Source organism: Giraffa tippelskirchi, chromosome 2 (genome assembly GCF_054371585.1).
Source record: "Giraffa tippelskirchi isolate mGirTip1 chromosome 2, T2T-mGirTip1v1.2.pri, whole genome shotgun sequence".
Classification (NCBI taxonomy): Eukaryota; Metazoa; Chordata; class Mammalia; order Artiodactyla; family Giraffidae; genus Giraffa; species Giraffa tippelskirchi.
In genome coordinates this window covers 39,907,789-39,924,874 of record NC_137276.1, presented here as the reverse complement: position 1 = coordinate 39,924,874, position 17,086 = coordinate 39,907,789, and the positions used below count along the sequence as shown (strand labels likewise).

Sequence of the window (17,086 nt, the reverse complement as noted above, 5' to 3'; positions counted from 1 at the left end):
TGGACTGAGCCCTCCCCCTCCTCCCAGAGACCTGGTCCCACCTTTGCTTTGTTTCCTCTTCCCAGCTCTCCTCCCTTACAGCTCCTTTCGCAGCCTATAATTTCTATAGAGCCACCGCTTCCACTCCTCCATGCAGTGCAGACTCCGCCCCTGCCCCAGGCAAAATCAAAGCTCTCTCTAAAATGCAAATGCAGATTAATTTTCACAGCAGGGGAGACAAAATTAAGAAATTAATTAATTATGTTCTATTGATGTTTCTATTTTCAAGGATAAATATTTCTTTGATGTTGTCTTCTTGGGAAAGCACTTGCTAAGACAGGCTCCGGTTTATGAAACAGAGGGCTTGTAGACCACGAGGACCAGTTTTCTCTTCCTGATGACCATGAGAATGGCACGATGTGTTACTGAAGGAACACAAGACAAAAAATTTTAAAAACAAGTGTGAAGGTAGAAGCATATGTTAAAATGGTTTGCTACTTGTTCTCCCGACTGTGAACAGATGTGCCAGAGTTTAATCTAAATTGTACACAAACAATCAATAGTTACACCTCTTTGTGGCTACTGAAGTCACTGGCCTTGGTTTCTCTCTGTAGCACTACTACTTGACCGTTTAGTCTAGTGGTGGGCATTGTGGTATTTTCTTGCAGGAAGAAAAGGATCTCATATCAAAGGCTGCATGTTCTAAGTTTCCAGCTGCCTTCACTAGAAGTGACACGCATCTGATGGTTTGGAGGGCTTAAGAACTTCAGCAAGACTGCTCTACGTACGTTTTTAGTCACATTCATTGTGAATATTCCCATACCTAGAGGTAGGTTTGAAACAAAGAAAAGTATTTCATCATTCACGGGTTCAGTGACACTCATTCTTTACTCTCTCGACCAAGTTTGTGTATATGTATTATTTCTTTGGCTTCCTCAGTGGTTCAGTGGTAAAGAATCTGCCTGTGATGCAGGAGATGTGGCAGGAGCCTCGGGTTCCATCCCTGGGTAGGGAAGATCCCCTGGAGCAGAAAATGACAACCCACTCCAAGATTCTTACCTAGGAAATCCCATAGACAGAGGAGCCTGGAGGGCTATAGTCCATGGGTCACAAAGAGTTGGACATGACTAAGTGACTAAACAACAGCAACAATTATTTCTTTGGCTTTGACTTTTATTGGCATCTAGATTTAGTTACTGTCTCTGCAGATCCTGATAATAATTTAGATTAAATTTTAGTTTATTTCTTTATTACACATTTGGGAACTACTAAGAAAAGAGCCTATTCATAGCAAGATCCACATACAAGATTGTATATTTATATACAATCTTTAGTTTGCCACCGGAGTGCATGCATGCTAAGTTGCTTTAGTTGTGTTGCACTTTTTGCAAGTCCATGGCCTATAACCTGCCAGGCTCCTCTGTCCATGAAATTCTTCAGGCAAGAATACTGGAGTGGGTTGCCATGCCCTGCTCCATCAGATCTTCCCAACCTAAGGATCAAACCTGTGTTTTCTGAGCCTCCTGCATTGCAGGTGGATTCTTTACCACTGAGCCACTGGGGAAGCCCTGTCACTTACTTCTTTTCCAAGTGATATCTAAAGGCACCTGCTTTATCCCAGTGACATATGCCTTTTGAAACTCCAATTTGACAAAGGAACTTTTTTTTATTTTAATATAAAAGCAGCCCCAAAATCAATAGTTTGTACTTTCTTGCAGTGCTGTCATTTAGAAGTGATTGACCAGATACTGTTCAAATTGAGGTGGTTTGGTTTGTTTCCAGTCTAGGCTCCTCTATCAGGCATTACTGATTTTCTTCCTGGCTTTATTTGGCACCATGCCATAGTCCATCTATGGGGTTGCACAGAGTCGGACACGACTGAAGCCACTTAGCAGCATAGTCCATCAAAAGAGAAGCTTGTGATCAAAATAAGGCTGGAGTTTTAAGGAAGATATTTCATTATATCTTATAGTGCAGAAAAAGAATTTTTGAATCACAGATGATGAAGCAAGAAAATTAGCAACATGAAAATAAACAGACATGTGGTTCTCAAATAGCAGATTGCTGTTCAGGAACATTCCTCAGTAGAATTTCTATCTTAAGGAAGACTCAGGGTACAGGACGGAGGGCAACAGCCATGGACAACTTAGGCTTCACCTCTGCTGCAAATAAATTAAGGGTTTTGCCTAAGGGCATGACCCTCTATCCTAGCATTATCCAAATTATATCTATCCAACATTAGTCCTACAAGGTATGGAAAGTTTCATTGGTTAAAGCTATTTGAGATACAAATTCACAAACATATTAGCAATCAGAAACCATTTAAAATGGTGTTTAACCCCATCTTTCTCAGCTTGTCCTCACTCCCCTTCTCCCACATCAGATTTGTTTCTGTCCCATGGAGGTAGAGCCCGCTGACCACACTTTGGGAACAGGCTATCACTCGTTATTCCTCAGCTCTCTTGTGTGGGTCCTGCAAACTGCACTGACCACCTGGTTGCTTTTATGAAAAGGAGTGTTCTTAAGACCAGACAACTTTCTTACAATTTGATTCTTACCATGCCAATTCTTCTCTTGGCCACCTGACATTTATCATTTCTCACTGAAAAAAGGGGAAAGAAAAGTGGAAGATGCCTTGATGCTACTGAAGAATGGTGGAAGACTCATCAAATCACTTTGCATTCCATTTGCTCTTTCTTCACCAGTGAATTTAGATGGCTGAACACCAGGTTCTCTCCCTTCCCCAAGGATTCTCCCAGCTCGGAGCTTCTGTGATTCCACTGTTTCAGGTTCTGGGGAGGTTCTTCTGCCCCTCCCCACCAAGAACCTCACATCCTCATACCCAAGAAGCATCTCTCTAGGGGTTTACAGTCTTTTTTTTCTTGGAATCTTCAATAACTGGTTAGAGGAGGTCAGTGGGCCCTCTTCATGGCTTTGGAGAGCACCAGTGAACATATGTTTTGCTGGACATCTAGTCTTTAGCCTGCAATTTTCTGAATGATCTTTCTTCCCTGCACCTGAGGCTTAAAGTTCATTTCCATGATATGAGTGGGCCCCAACGCAGATGCAATGTCATCAGTTGTCAAGGTTCATATTTCTTCTAGACAGTAGCTGAGTTAATTATTCAAGGTTATGTTTCAAATAAAATCAAGAAAAGAGAAAGAAAATCTCATGGTTATCTCAGCTACTGTCTGGAAGTGAGATTTTCTTTCCTTTTCTTTCCTTTATTTTATTTGAACTGTAACCTTGAATAATTCCTTTTGTTTTCCAATTTTATTCTATTTTTCTTTTCCATTTTTTCAAACAAGTTGCATATGTATAGAAAATGTATATGCACACACATTTTCATACACACACACACACACACACACACATATATACACAGAATGCATTCACGGAGGAAACTAAAAATCACCCATAATTTCATGACCTGGGAATCAGAACAGTTGACCTAGAATTTTTACATTTCCTATAGCTCTATATTTCTGTTGTCAGGGGGAAATTTATTTCCTATTATCGGCATTGCCCCACCCTGCCCCTACCTCTGGCTATAACACTCCTAGGCTCTCATTCCTGTCCCTGGCTTGACTCCTGGGGAGAGGATATGTCTTTGGACTGGCAAGTTTGGGAGAGGAATTAGGTATGAAGCGCCCAGCTCCTCCTTCTGTTGGAGTGTGCCCCTGCCAGGAATGTGTGGTCCCACTTGCTCTCAGTCATGCTGCAAGCTCAGGGAGCTCCCTGGGGAGGCTGGATGGTTAAATCATGCTGGTTAGGAGTCCAGGATTAGGAAATTTGTTTACCAGAAGATGTAAACCACAATATACGAGAATTAGCTTTTGCTCAGCCTTGCATCAAGAAAAGTGAGAGTCGAGTCTTCACTCACCTTTGTCTTCTAGGTTGAGCAGGAAAAGAGGACTGTTGTTGTTATGAGCCCTTGGAATTCTGCTGTCCCTAACTCTCCATTCCACCTTGAGTTTTGTTGGACTGGCTGAGCTGAGGACCAGATGCAGTAAGTACTAAAAATGTGCCCCCATCTCTCCCTTTCCTTGGAATCTATTTGCACATTATAATGCAAGGGGAGTTTTGTTTTATCATGGTAGAGATGGGAGGAGTTTGGACCAATGAGGAGAGCAGAAAGGCTGGGATGAGCAATATAGTGTTTTATCTCTGCCTAAGTCTTTTACTGGATTTGAACATTTATGGTTAGAAGAATGAGGGCTCCAAATCAGAAAATCATCGAAGTCAAGAGAGACAGTCAATCTCTGGGCCAAACAGAGCTCCTCTGGGCCCTAGCGACAAAGTTAGGTCCAGAATTGGAGAGGAGGACATTTTTTCAACCTCTGACTTAAACCTGGCAGTAGTTTGGCTGTTGGAAGTCAATCCTGGGCATAGGTGATGAGGTTTTGACTGAAAGCAATGGTGACAGCTGATGTTTCATGGTCAGAGGACATTGACAAGGGGACCAGCATGCTGAATGCTGGGAGATGCTGGTGGTGGGATACATAAGACAATCCTTTGGAAACTTTCTAAAATTATGGGGGAATATTTTGAAAGGGCCTAATTTCTAGGAATTATCCTGATAAGAATCTGTGTTGTGACAGCCATCAATTACCTGATAAATATTTACCAAGTGCATACTATAAGCTAGATATTCTTCCAAGTGCTAAGGTATCAAGGTGAACAAGACAGATAAAGATTTCTTTCCCCAAGGAAATTAGACTCTAAAAGGGGAGTTAGAGAGATAAATTTGAAGATGATGACAGTGATGATGATTATTTTATTTGTCTGGTAAGGTCTGAGATATCTGTATGCATTTCTGTGTGTCCTGTATTAATATATGTGTGTGTATGTGTATATACATATAGCGTATACATGTATGCATTAAATGTTTTATAAACATAATATATCAGAATAGTTTTCTGTAATTACATACTGTACTTGAGTACCATTTTTAATGCCTACATAACATTTCCGTAGATAACCATGTTCTCCTTTCTATAACCCACATTTTATGTTGGACATTTGCTATGCTGTATCATGAATGATGATGTTTAATCCCAATTTTGTGATTCCAGCTGCACCCCTCAAATTCTCCAGGATATTCCCTGCATCCCTGGAAGCTGATTGGCTGTGCTCAGTCTCTTCTGTTGTCCAGTTGCCTTGGAACTTAGGGTGGCCCCTCTACATGGCCTGGGCACTACTTCAGCCTCTCCCGCTGCTCCAGGCAGAGTATTTCTTGGCCAGTGACTGCCACGGCCCTTGTGGTGGCAAAGCTGTGCAGGCTCTTGTGATTGAATAGGAAGGACAACTCTTTCATCTGCGTGACTTGTCTTCTTCCCAAAGGTTTCCAAGGTGGTGACCCTGGGCCCCAGAGTATTGCAGAGTTTAGTGAAATTACTCTCTCAGTTTTGCCTTCTAGCCTAGCCTCTTCCTGGGTCTCAAATATGCCTCTATAACTGGGTGGGGGTAGATGAAAGGTAATAATTTTCATTCTGCCTAGCATCTCTATATCCCTTGAAGTTGCAAGCCTTTATTCCTCAGCTAACCTTGACCTGCCTGTTTTCTTCCTTCTGGCTGATCTGCTTCCCAGAATGTTTTTCAGCCTCTCACTCACCTCTCTCACTTCCCTCAATCTGGACTTCTGTACCACTTGACCAGTACCCCAGACAAGCTTCGCTTCCTTTTATTAATTTTTATTGGCATATGGTTGCTTTACAACGTTGTGTTAGTTTCTGCTGTGCAGCAAAGTGAATCAGTTATACATATAGATATACACATATGTATTTGTGCTCAGCTGCTAGGTCGTGTCTGACTCTTTGTGACTTCATGGGCTATAGCCCTCCAGGCTCCTCTGTTTATGGGGTTTTCCAGGCAAGAATACTGGAGTGGGTTGCCATTTTCTCCTCCAGGGGATTTTCCCAACCCAGGGACTGAACCTATATCTCCTGCGTTGGCAGGTGAGTTCTTTGTCACTGAGACACCAGAGAAGCCCACAATACATATCCATATCCATATGCATATACATGTACATAATCTTTGTGTTTTTTAATTTCCTTCCCATTTAGGTCACCACAGAGTGCTGAATAGACTCTCCTTTTCTATAGACTTTCCTTCTCTATACAATATGTTCTCATTAGTTATCTGTTTTGTACATAGTATCAATAGTGTAAATGTGTCAATCCCAATCTCCCAGTTACTGGTTATTTCTGATCCCCAACAGGAAACACAGCTCAGGTTCTCTTGCAGCCAGCCCTATTGGTGCTCCAAACATACTCAGACCTTCCTGAACCCTCAGCAGCAAATGTAGCATGGCAAGAGGATTTTCCTGCTCTGATGTTCTTAATAGTATTCATATTAATTTACGTGTCCCTGATTGTTTTCTTAAGCTAAAATTCTTTGAAGCATTTTTAAGGGATTTTGATATCCGTTGTCACACTTGGCTTGACATCAGGCTAGCTTTAGCATCAAGAGCCTAGAGCATAGAGGGCTTGTTCTATTTTGAGTACAGACATTACACAAAAATGTTAGCATCGGTCCTCTCTTTGGTAGAGTAACTCATTTACCAGATGCTCAGGGTCATTGGGGGGAAAAGTCACAAACATATCTTTTATTATTTTTTATTTTTTCACTTCCTACTCAATCTGCCCAGTGGTCGTACATTGTCCCAGGGCTTTAGTCTAGCCAGGTGGGGGGTGGAAGTTCTCTGACAGCCCAGAAAAAATGGGTTGAGAGTTATTTGTGATGGACACACTCTGAGGAGCCAAGTCACTGCTCTGTGAATAGTCTGGCACTGGTGCTTTCAGAGGACAGGGCTGCTGAAGGATTCCTGAATATCTCATCAAAAGCCCAGGCCCTTTGGATTTCTGCATCCTCTGGAAGCATGTGCTAGAGGTGTCCTTGGGAAGAAGCACGCTTGGTCTGAGAATGGCATCTGCTGACTGGGGTGTGTGTGTGGCTATTGTGAGCCCCACTTGGGCTGGAGGTCCTGCCTGCGGTGACAACCAACTGTCCTGGGTTGTTCAGGACAGTCCTGCTTTTAGCACTGAGAGTCCAGGCAAACTGGGACAGCTGGGTGCCCAGTTCCCAAATAAATGTCCCCCTTTGGGAGACTCCTGAGTTAGACAATTGGAAGGTAGAGATAGTGACTCTGGGAGGGGCGTCTGTTTCAAATGTGGTGAAAATAGTTGGGAGCAGGAAAACAGAAGCCCTGGGCTGAGTTCGTCTCTTTCTCTTGTGAGTTCTGATATCCTGGGGTGTTAACACTCTTCCCTGTGTTTTATGTTTCTCACCTGGAACACCTGAGTAGTAAGTTTGCCCTGCCTGCCTCATAGAATGCCCACGAGGATCAAGCATGAGGTTGCCTAAAAAGCACTCTGTCAACTGTTCAAATTTGGTCAGTAAAATGTGGTTTTATTGTTGTAAGGAATTTATGGTAAATGATAGTCCCAGTAGTGACTGATTCCGTTTATTCTGAATTTCATCTCTCAGCTCACATTTAGTTCAGGGTAAATGAATACACATGTCAAAAGTCATAGACTGACTGGGGTGGCATCTGAGATGGTGGTAAGGGGCTGGTTTTCTAGCAGAGCTGGAGTGAGCCTTGTGGGGCTGCTTCGAGGCCATCTTGAGGAAAGGCAGAGTTGTTACTTCCGGTGCCTCCAGGCACCTCCACCATCTGTGGTTTTCTTCCCCCTGCTGTCTCAAAGCAGGAAGGATGAGATTGGGGTGAAGGTGGATTGAAGATTGATTCAATTCTGTCAGTTATGGAACCAGCTTATCCAAAGATCCATCAGTGAAAGACTCAAGAATGTAAAAAATGAGAACGGATGCCTTTTTCCCTTCTTTATTTTTTCCATTTTGTAAGAGCCCAGTTTTGTGAAATGGGCCTTTAGTGAGTTGTGTTTTAAAGGAGACGCTCTGTGGAACACAAAACACGATGGGCCATGTGAATTGCTTTTTGTGTTCTGGGTTTTGGGTGCCCACAGTTGCCTGACTGCAGCTCACTGCTCAAGAGAGAGAGGCATAGAATGGAAAAATGCTGTAGGCACGACAGAGGACCCATTATCTCAAAATAATTCTTCCCTTTTAGAAAGTCACCGCAGCCAGGCTGGGGGCAGAGAACAGATGTGGCTCCTAGTCAAGAATACTTAGAACCCAAAGGAGAAATACAACCACATAAAAAGCTGACACCCAGGATGAAAGGCCATACGGGGCACGGTCCTTACTGAGCTGTGGTGTCTAGCCCCTCAAAATGCAAATGCTGTTGTCTGCAGCACAAAAGCACTGATTTTCCCTTCAACAGAGCTGGTACTATTAAAATAGCATGTCTTGTGTGTAGTTGCTGCACATTCTTTCCATTTTTTTTTTTCTGTGTGAGTCAGAATGCAGATTCTCGACAAGGCCGAAAAGAAAGCCAGCCATCTCATTTACATGGGCATGGAGTATCCACATCTGGATAGAATTAGAGGGAGCAGGAATTATTTGCAGCATTTAAATATAGGCGTGCAGAACTCTTTCTCTTGACCATATGAGGTATTCACATATAATTCCATGAAAGCAAAATGTGAAAAGTCTACTTCTTATTAAAATAGGATGTTACCAGTGTGATTCAGCCATTACAGGAACTGACCCAAACTTACAGGAACTGACCCAAACCTGGAGGTTGACAATGAGTGGCGTGAGGCCGCCAGATTCTCACCACTTCTCGGATGCCCAGTGTTATACATCACTGTTGGAGGCTGCTGGAACCCACCATGTCTGTGCCCAGAAGCTGGCAGGATCTGAGTTCTGTCCTACTTGGAATTCCCAAGCCTGGTAGTGAGCTACAGATGCTGGGAAAGCTGGATGGAAAGCATTGATGGTATCAGGCCCCACACTGGATGAATCTTGTGCATATTAATGCCAGCACAGACAGACATGTTTTCAGTTCAAATAAAAGGGGGGGAAGAGAATATGAATAACAGATACCCAGGCACCAGGAAAGAGACTATAAATAGCTGGCATGTGTGTAAGTTAGTTGCTCACTTGTGTCTGACTCTTTGCGATCGTATGGACTATAGCCCGCTATGTTCCTTTGGCTATGAAATTCTCCAGGCAAGAATACTGGAGTGGGTTGCCTTTCCTTTCTCCAGGGGAACTTCCCGACCCAGGGATCGAACCCGGATCTCCTGCATCGCAGGCAGATTCTTTACCTTCTGAGCCACCAGGGAAGTCAGGCACTAGAAAGACCAGGGGAAGGATAAATGGCCGTCTTCTGGAGCTGGGGCACATCAATACCTCATTACTGGCCTCTAAGGAAGAACTGTATGGCTTTTAATGCTGAGCAGATACCCTCGTCAATGTGCGGATGGTGGTGATACTGCTAAAAACCTCAGTGAGGAAACTGGCCAACAAATATAGAACATGATATTGTTAGAGGGCTAACAAGGCAGAAAATAAATATCATTTTGTGGACTTGTTCTCAAAACGATGCACAATGTTTTAAGAGAATGCTCTGTTCTATGGATTTGCTGAATCCCACTTTTTCCATGATAGATTTGTGTCAGGTGACATCTGGTAGAATTTTAAGCATCTGGCCTTGACTTTGATATCCCTTCCCTGGGTTTCCAACAGGCTTTTTGAAGCAGTATGGTAGTGTTATTGTCTTTACAGGTGACTCCATCAGAATTCTTTTGGGGAAAGTTGTCTATTTAGGAAAAATCCTTGATGCTGTTAGTGATAAAAGGGAGGCTCGGAGGGCATAGGTTCAAAGGGCTGAAGGGAAGGGAAGGGAGAACAGACTTGCCTTACACTGGACATGGACTGACATATGAGAGAGTGGTGTCAGAAGAGAGAGCACAGAGGGTGAGGAGAGAGAAGATGATCAGATCAGCAAAGGCACCAGCCTACAGTTGTTGGTTGGGTAGCAGGAAGACAAGAAGAGGGATGTCTACTATCTAGCTTGAAGTTTCTGTCATTGTTGTGATGGAAATCTTGCCTCCCCAAAGCCATGGCTTCATAAAGTCAACCTTGCAAATACAAACTGCCTGAGGGAGGGAATTTGGGGGATCAAGGTACTGATTGGGGTTGATTAATAATGAGTTGGGAGGTAAACTGTGGAAACAGGAATTTGGAAGCAGAGGTATGGGAAAGGCAGTTAGTTCATTCCTAATATCCATTCTTTCTCTTTCCTATCATTAAAAAACCTACTGAGTTTTAGCTGGGAGCATTGTTGTCCAGATAGAGACTACTTTCTAAGACTTTTTTTTTTTGAAGTTATGACTGAACATGTGATTAATGGATGGCTAATGGCTGGGGTAGAAATAATATGTAGTATCCTAAGTTGTGTCTTTAAAAGGAATGAACATGTACTTCCCTAAGTCCTTCCTCATTTTTGTTGGCCAGTAAGTGATGGAAGAGTTGGAGCAACCACCTTGAAACTAAATAGGGGAGTCTCACATTAAGGATGATAGAATTTCTCTATTCATCTTGGATTGTCAATGTTTGGATGTTCTGTGAGAGAGAGAGATCCAATCTGAGATGCCATCAGTTGCAAGAACCCTATTATTTCATATAGCCTTAAGAGGAAAAACACACGTAGCCAATCAAGCTATGACACAACGTGAAGATGCAATTAATGATAAGGCACATTCCCATTTCAGAATTGCTTAAAAGTAAAAAAATATTTTAAAATTGTTAAAATATGATAACTGTGTCCTGTTTAATCACTGCACTTTGGGTTTTATTGTGATAGCAGCTTGTGTTATAGCCTACCTGACACAGAATTTGTAATCAGAAGTGGGGTGCTACCATAACAAAGCCAAAAATAAGTGGCTTCGTGATCTGGTAGTGGGAGGCAAGGAAAAACATTGCAAACTAGAAATCTGGGGATTCTGGCTATGCAATGGCAAACAATTCAGGAAAATTGTCTACAGTGAAGTCTTGGGAAGATAAACTGGATGGTACGAAATCCAGAAATTTTAGTGAAACTGTGAAAACTCAGAATGTTGATGTGATCAACAAACATTTTACTACTTCTAGACTGATGACCTCAGGCAAATTACAAAAGGTGACTCATGTTCTAAGGGTCGGCCTTAGCAGGTGATAATATTATAGCCCTCAGACCTCCCAACTGTGTCCCAGTAAGACTTCTTGTCCAGATATGGGAGCTGATTCAGAAGCCAAAATCTGATGAAGGGTTTTGCTATCCCACTGAAACCTATTGTTGCAGATCATTTCAAGGGAGCTAAAATTAGAAAGAGAGAGTGGGGAGGGGATCACAAAGATGAGTAAATATAAGATCAGTTTAAAAAAACACAACTCTGGATGAGCTCTTTGGCCATAGTTACATATACATGGAATGAGCTAGAACCAAGTAGCCAGAAGCCTGTAATTCTTTCCTTCCCCAGAACAACCCTAATCCCCTAGATATGTTCCAAGTAGGAAGTGAGTTACTAAAGCTGTACAGCTCCCTAGGAAGGTCTGCTCTTTGCCACTCATTTCAGTATAACAGAGAAGGAAGAACTTCTCAGTGGGCAGAAGCAGGATCACACCAAGGATATTTATTCAGTCAGGGGAGAGGAACTTGGGTCATTGCTGTGGACAAGTGGCTGTTGTGTTTTCCCAGCTCCCCTTTTCCTCATGGGAGTTTTAAATTGCCATTTGTTAGTTTCTACTCTGCCACTGTACATAGGGTACGTGTGTGTGTGTATGTGTGTGTGTGAACCCTAATCCCCTAGATATGTTCCAAGTAGGAAGTGAGTTACTAAAGCTGTACAGCTCCCTAGGAAGGTCTGCTCTTTGCCACTCATTTCAGTATAACAGAGAAGGAAGAACTTCTCAGTGGGCAGAAGCAGGATCACACCAAGGATATTTATTCAGTCAGGGGAGAGGAACTTGGGTCATTGCTGTGGACAAGTGGCTGTTGTGTTTTCCCAGCTCCCCTTTTCCTCATGGGAGTTTTAAATTGCCATTTGTTAGTTTCTACTCTGCCACTGTACATAGGGTACGTGTGTGTGTGTATGTGTGTGTGTGAAAGAGGCAGACAGGACATTAGTGAGCCCCGAGAAGCTGCATCTAGACCACAGGAAAGATCTCTCCTCATTGCCCAGAGCCCAAACTTGAAGCTAGAAACAGCAACCAGATGGGACATTAGACTGAATCCCTCAGGGGTGGGGCAAGTATGTCCCGCGCTATTTGTGGGATGAGGGGTGTGAGTGAATGTTGGAGTGGTTGGAGATGAGGACCGTGGCAGAGACTACTGGTTGTCTTCCATCACCCATTCTCTCCTCACTTGACTCATAGAATGTCCTTTCTGGGGTGAGACCTATGACAGCCTAGGTAACAAATGCAATTCCAAGCCTCTTTTGCAGCCAGTTGTGCAATGCAGTAAGTTCTACGTAATCAGATATGAAGTGCACCACTTCTGCATCGTGCCTTTGTAGGGCGTGAGTGTGAACTCTGCATGTTGTTTTCCTCTTCCTGCTACCTGGGATGCAGATGTGGTAGCAAGAGCTGGGCCAGTCCCCTTGAGCTCAAGCACATGCATTGAAAATGGCAGAGTGTCTTTACCTTCCTCACCCTGGCAACCCCTGGATCACTGCTTGAGAGAGAATAAACTTCTACTTTGTTTAAGCCACTGCTGTTCTGAATGTTTTTATTATAGCAGCTGAGACTGAACCCTAAGAAATAAAAGTAACCATAGGCATGCCCAACCCAAGAATTCACAGAAATCTTCTGAAGAGCTTCTGCACTAGAGATTCAAGCCAAATCTTATCTCTATCTCAAGGGGCAGATGAGGAGAGAAGATAAACTCTAGATCTCCTGTGGGTCTTCCATTTCCCAGAACAGACCAGAAAACCCAGACGGGAAGTGGAAACGCTAATATTGCCGCAGCAGCTGAAAGCTGGAGGCAACATGACCTTCTCTCTCTGCCCAAAGAATTTTTATGTGCTAAGCATCATTAGGTCCCTTTCTGCCACTATTGCTTATAAACTAATACTTTGCTTCTGTCAGGGAGAGGAAGAGGGGCCAATTTTCTTTCCTCATAGAAAATTTTATCCAATTGTTTTTAAACGAAGAGAAATGCAAAGGATATTTTATTTCTAAATTTGTCAGTCACTGAATCAAACTGAGAAAGTTCTGTTATGGTTTTCCTGAGAGATCTTACACAAAACAGTAATTAACATCTCTGGGGATTCTTGGAGCATTCTCTCTTCATACGTCACCTGGATGCTGTAGCCACGAGTAAAATGGAAAATGTAACTGGCTTTGCTGACTCCAGTCAGGCTTTGATAAGACCGACTGAAGTAGTCTAAGCATATGGCCATTAAATAAATGCTGATTCAATCACCTCTACTCACAGAAACACGGCTGTCTTACATCCAAATGCTGCTGCTGCTGCTAAGTCGCTTCAGTCATGTCCGACTCTGTGCGATCCCATAGACGGCAGCCCACCAGGCTCCCCTGTCACCAGGGTTCTGCAGGCAAGAACACTGGAGTGGGTTGCCATTTCCTTCTCCAGTGCATGAAAGGGAAAAGGGAAAGTGAAGTCGCTCAGTCGTGTCCGACTCTTTGCAACCCTATGGACTGTACCCTACCAGGCTCCTCCGTCCATGAGATTTTCCAGGCAAGAGTACTGGAGTGGGTTGCCATTGCCTTCTCCGCATCCAAATGAGCCTTAACCAATCACCCGGTTCTCGTTTTAGATTCGAGGGAAACTGGAGTGACTTGATGGTGTGGGGCAGCAGCGGGACTGGAGTGTGGTCTCCTGACATCCGCTCATGGTTCTGCTTCACTTGGTCCCTTTAGAACTTCCACCAGGGCCTTTATGACAGGACAGACCCCCGAAGTGTAGGACGCCCCCTGGGATTTTCCATAGATTGCTTGGGAACTCTGAGTTGAAGTTTGCCGTATCCACCCCTCCTTTTTATCTTTTTCTTCTTCTTTTTCAAATTATGAAAGTATGATAACACACTTACAGGAGAATTGGAAAACAGAACAAAGTTACATATAATTACACTGTATATTACAACCACTTTTAAAGTAGATACATTAAGATTTTTAGTGGTAGTTTCAGTATCAAACTCTCAACATTGAATGGAATGAATATACAGAGAAGTGGAAGGATCTAGTAGACCTGAAGAGCACCATGAACCAATTCAACATAATTAAGATTTATACAATTTTCATACAACAGTAGGATTACAAGTTCTATTCAAGTTCCCATAGGCTATAAACTAGGAGACACTGGGACATATCCAAAGATATCAAACAGGGGTGCAAACATTTCATGGTCTAAAGGTTTTGAAATCATACAGAGTCTGTTCTCTTATCACCCTCCTTTTTAGAAGAAGTTTCCTCTCTTTAAGGTAGGTGGTCTTCTAGGCACTAAACAAATATTTATAGAGCATCAACTATGAGTCAGGTACTATGTAGATGCTGAAGACACAGCAGTGAGAAACAGACAGAAATCTCTGCCCTCTTGGAACTTAACAGAAGAGTAAACACAATAAATTATTGATATGCAGAATGTTGACCCTGCAGTAGAAGAAAAGAAAACAGAGGGAGGGAGAGTGCCAGACTCGGGGTGGGGGCCTGATTTTAAATTAGGTGATCAGCGTGGGCTTCGCTGAGAAGTTATTTTTCCCCCCCGCCAAGTCCTGGAGGAAGTAAGAGAATGGACCGTGCAGCTATTTCAAAGAGGAGGCAGCTGGTCAAGGGGAAGAGCCGAGTCAAAGGCCCAGAGGCAGAAGGGTGCTTGGCTCATTAATAGAACTTTAACTTCTTGCACACTTTATAAATGGTCATGAGTCTATTAAGCAAGCTTTCCTTTCCTTTTCTCTCTTTTGTTTCCTTTCCTTTTTTTCTCTTCTCTCCTCTCTTTCTCCTTCCTCCCCTCCTCCCCTCCCTTATTCCCTCTGTCTTCCTTCCTTCCTTTCTTCTTTCCCCTCCCTCCTTCCCTTCCTCCCTCTCTCTTTCTTTCACTGATAATATCCTAAACCCTGCTTAGTAAGGCTGTCTCCTTTACATGGTTCTCTAAGTGCTATTACTAGCACACACCAAATGTATGTGTTCTAAATGCTTTGTATGTTTCATTCTCTGAAACCTCACAACAGTCCTAAGAAGCAGGTAATACTATTATATTCATTTTGCAAATTGGGACACATTGAGGTTAAATATGGCCCATTGTTAAACCTGGCCCATGGTAAAGCAGATGGTAAAGATGAGACAACATTGGAACCCAGGGATTGTGGTACCCTAGATTTCAGTAGGAAAGCACATACTTTTTCACCATGATGTTATAAGACGCCCCACCCGTCTGCTACTGATGGGACATAGTCTGAGTTGGGGTCAAAGGGTTTGCTAGGTCTTCTAAGAATCAAACCTGCATTTGCTGATTGATTCTAAGTATGATCCCCAGGGTGGAAGCGGATCTTCCATAAACAGGAATAGCTGCTGAAGGGAAAGAAACCCTCTGTTTTCTTTAGAACAAAAACATCCAAGTTACATGGGAATGTACCACATGATTTTTGTGAATTGAAGTCAATTTGGCACCAACAGAAATAACCTTAGGAACAAAGTTTGTATACAGTGTGTTCTTACAGAAACCACAGTTAGAACGTAGAGTAAACTGTTAGAGATAGACCCTTCTTTCTGGAGTTGCATTAGCTGTCTTTGGGTGGGGATAGCAAATTGTTTCGTTTATAAGCTTTGTACATCAAAAGCTAGATCTGCTTACACTTTAAAACCAAAAGGAGGAGAAAGACTTATTTTTAGCTATCTGAAATTTAAACCAAACCCAACATTGACATATGGAAGTCTCAGGCTGCACCACGTCAAAAAATTTCTCAGAGAAATTTCTCAGAGAAATGACACTGAGTAACAATTTATTATTGCTTATTGTAGAAACTCCATGAAGTTCCTCTCTTGTCACTTGGTTTAATGGCTACTGGACCTCTGCGCTAAAGCTATTGGATTTCTCAGAATTAGGGCAGGCTGCGTGGGATTGGTGTTGTCATGCAGGAACTGAGTTGAGTCCCAAGAGAATGAGAATATCTTTTGATCTGGAAGAAACAGTTTCTTGTGTTTTGAGTAGGTCAACCAGCTGGCCAAAAAGCTCTCTGATTCAGCTTGTAGGAGAAAGGTTTAATTTTTTTTAGGTTATGTATGTGTGTGGTATAGTATATACTTAGTTATTTCAGGTACATTAAAATCTATGTATTAATCTAAAAAAACTCACCAGTAATCTTCAACCTCAAATAACCACGCAAAATTTTTGGGTGGACTTTTGTGCCTAGGCAATTATATAAATATTGAATAGCTATAGAGATAGGTACAGATGTACAGACATATCAAACTATAGATTAATTGCATTCTATAAAAATGAATGAAACCATCTGTACTATGGGGTAGCCTTTTTTTTTTGCTTAAGTATTTTTATTTCATTTACCATCTTTCCATGACATTAGATATTTTTCAACACCATTGCTTTTATTTATATTCCATTTAAGTTTATGCATGTCCCATGCTTTTCTCAGGGCTTCCCTGGTGGCTCAGCAATAAAGAATCTGACTGCAATGTAAGAGAGGTGAGTTCAGTCCCTGGGTTGGGAAGATCCCCTGCAGGAGGGCATGGCAACCCACTCCAGAATTCTTGCCTGGAGAATTTCATGGACAGAGGAACCTGGTGGGTTACAGTCCATAGGGCTGCAAAGAGTCGGACATGACTGAAGCAACTTAGCATGCATGCATGCATGGAGCAAAGGTGGGCTTCCCTCTTGGCTCAGACAGTAAACAATCTGCCTACCAATACAGAAGACCTGGGTTCGACCCCAGGGTAGGGAAGATCCCCTGGAGAAGGAAATGGTAACCCGCTCCAGTATTCCTACCTGGAGAATCCCATAGACAGAGGAGCCTGGAGGGCTACAGTCTACGGGGTCACAAAGAATCAGACATGACTGAGCAACTAACATGCACATGGGCGTGCACATGCACACACACACACAGAGCAAAGGGCAAAAGGAAGCCACTGCTCTTTTAAGCTGTTGGTTCCAGCTATTGGTTTCCAGCTCATACAGTATAACTCTTTCCTCCTCTTAGCTGACCTCAGCAACCTTTCTGCTTTCTGT

The 17,086-nt window shown here is 42.8% G+C and overlaps 2 long non-coding RNA genes across 2 annotated transcripts in view; one reads left to right on the top strand and one right to left on the bottom strand.

The window, feature by feature from the left end:
• The first annotated feature begins 5,848 nt into the window (after positions 1-5,848).
• The window catches only part of LOC145532178 (uncharacterized), a 31,691-nt gene continuing 20,453 nt past the window's right edge, over positions 5,849-17,086 (top strand). Inside the window, exons 1-2 of the long non-coding RNA XR_014073054.1 lie at positions 5,849-5,936; positions 16,497-16,546. This is a non-coding gene — a long non-coding RNA (uncharacterized LOC145532178). The remainder of the gene's footprint in view (positions 5,937-16,496; positions 16,547-17,086) is intronic.
• Positions 7,427-13,747, bottom strand: LOC145532179 (uncharacterized). The gene is made up of 2 exons (XR_014073055.1): positions 11,945-13,747; positions 7,427-11,634 (listed from the first exon to the last, which is right to left on the bottom strand). It is a non-coding gene; the product is annotated as an uncharacterized LOC145532179 (long non-coding RNA).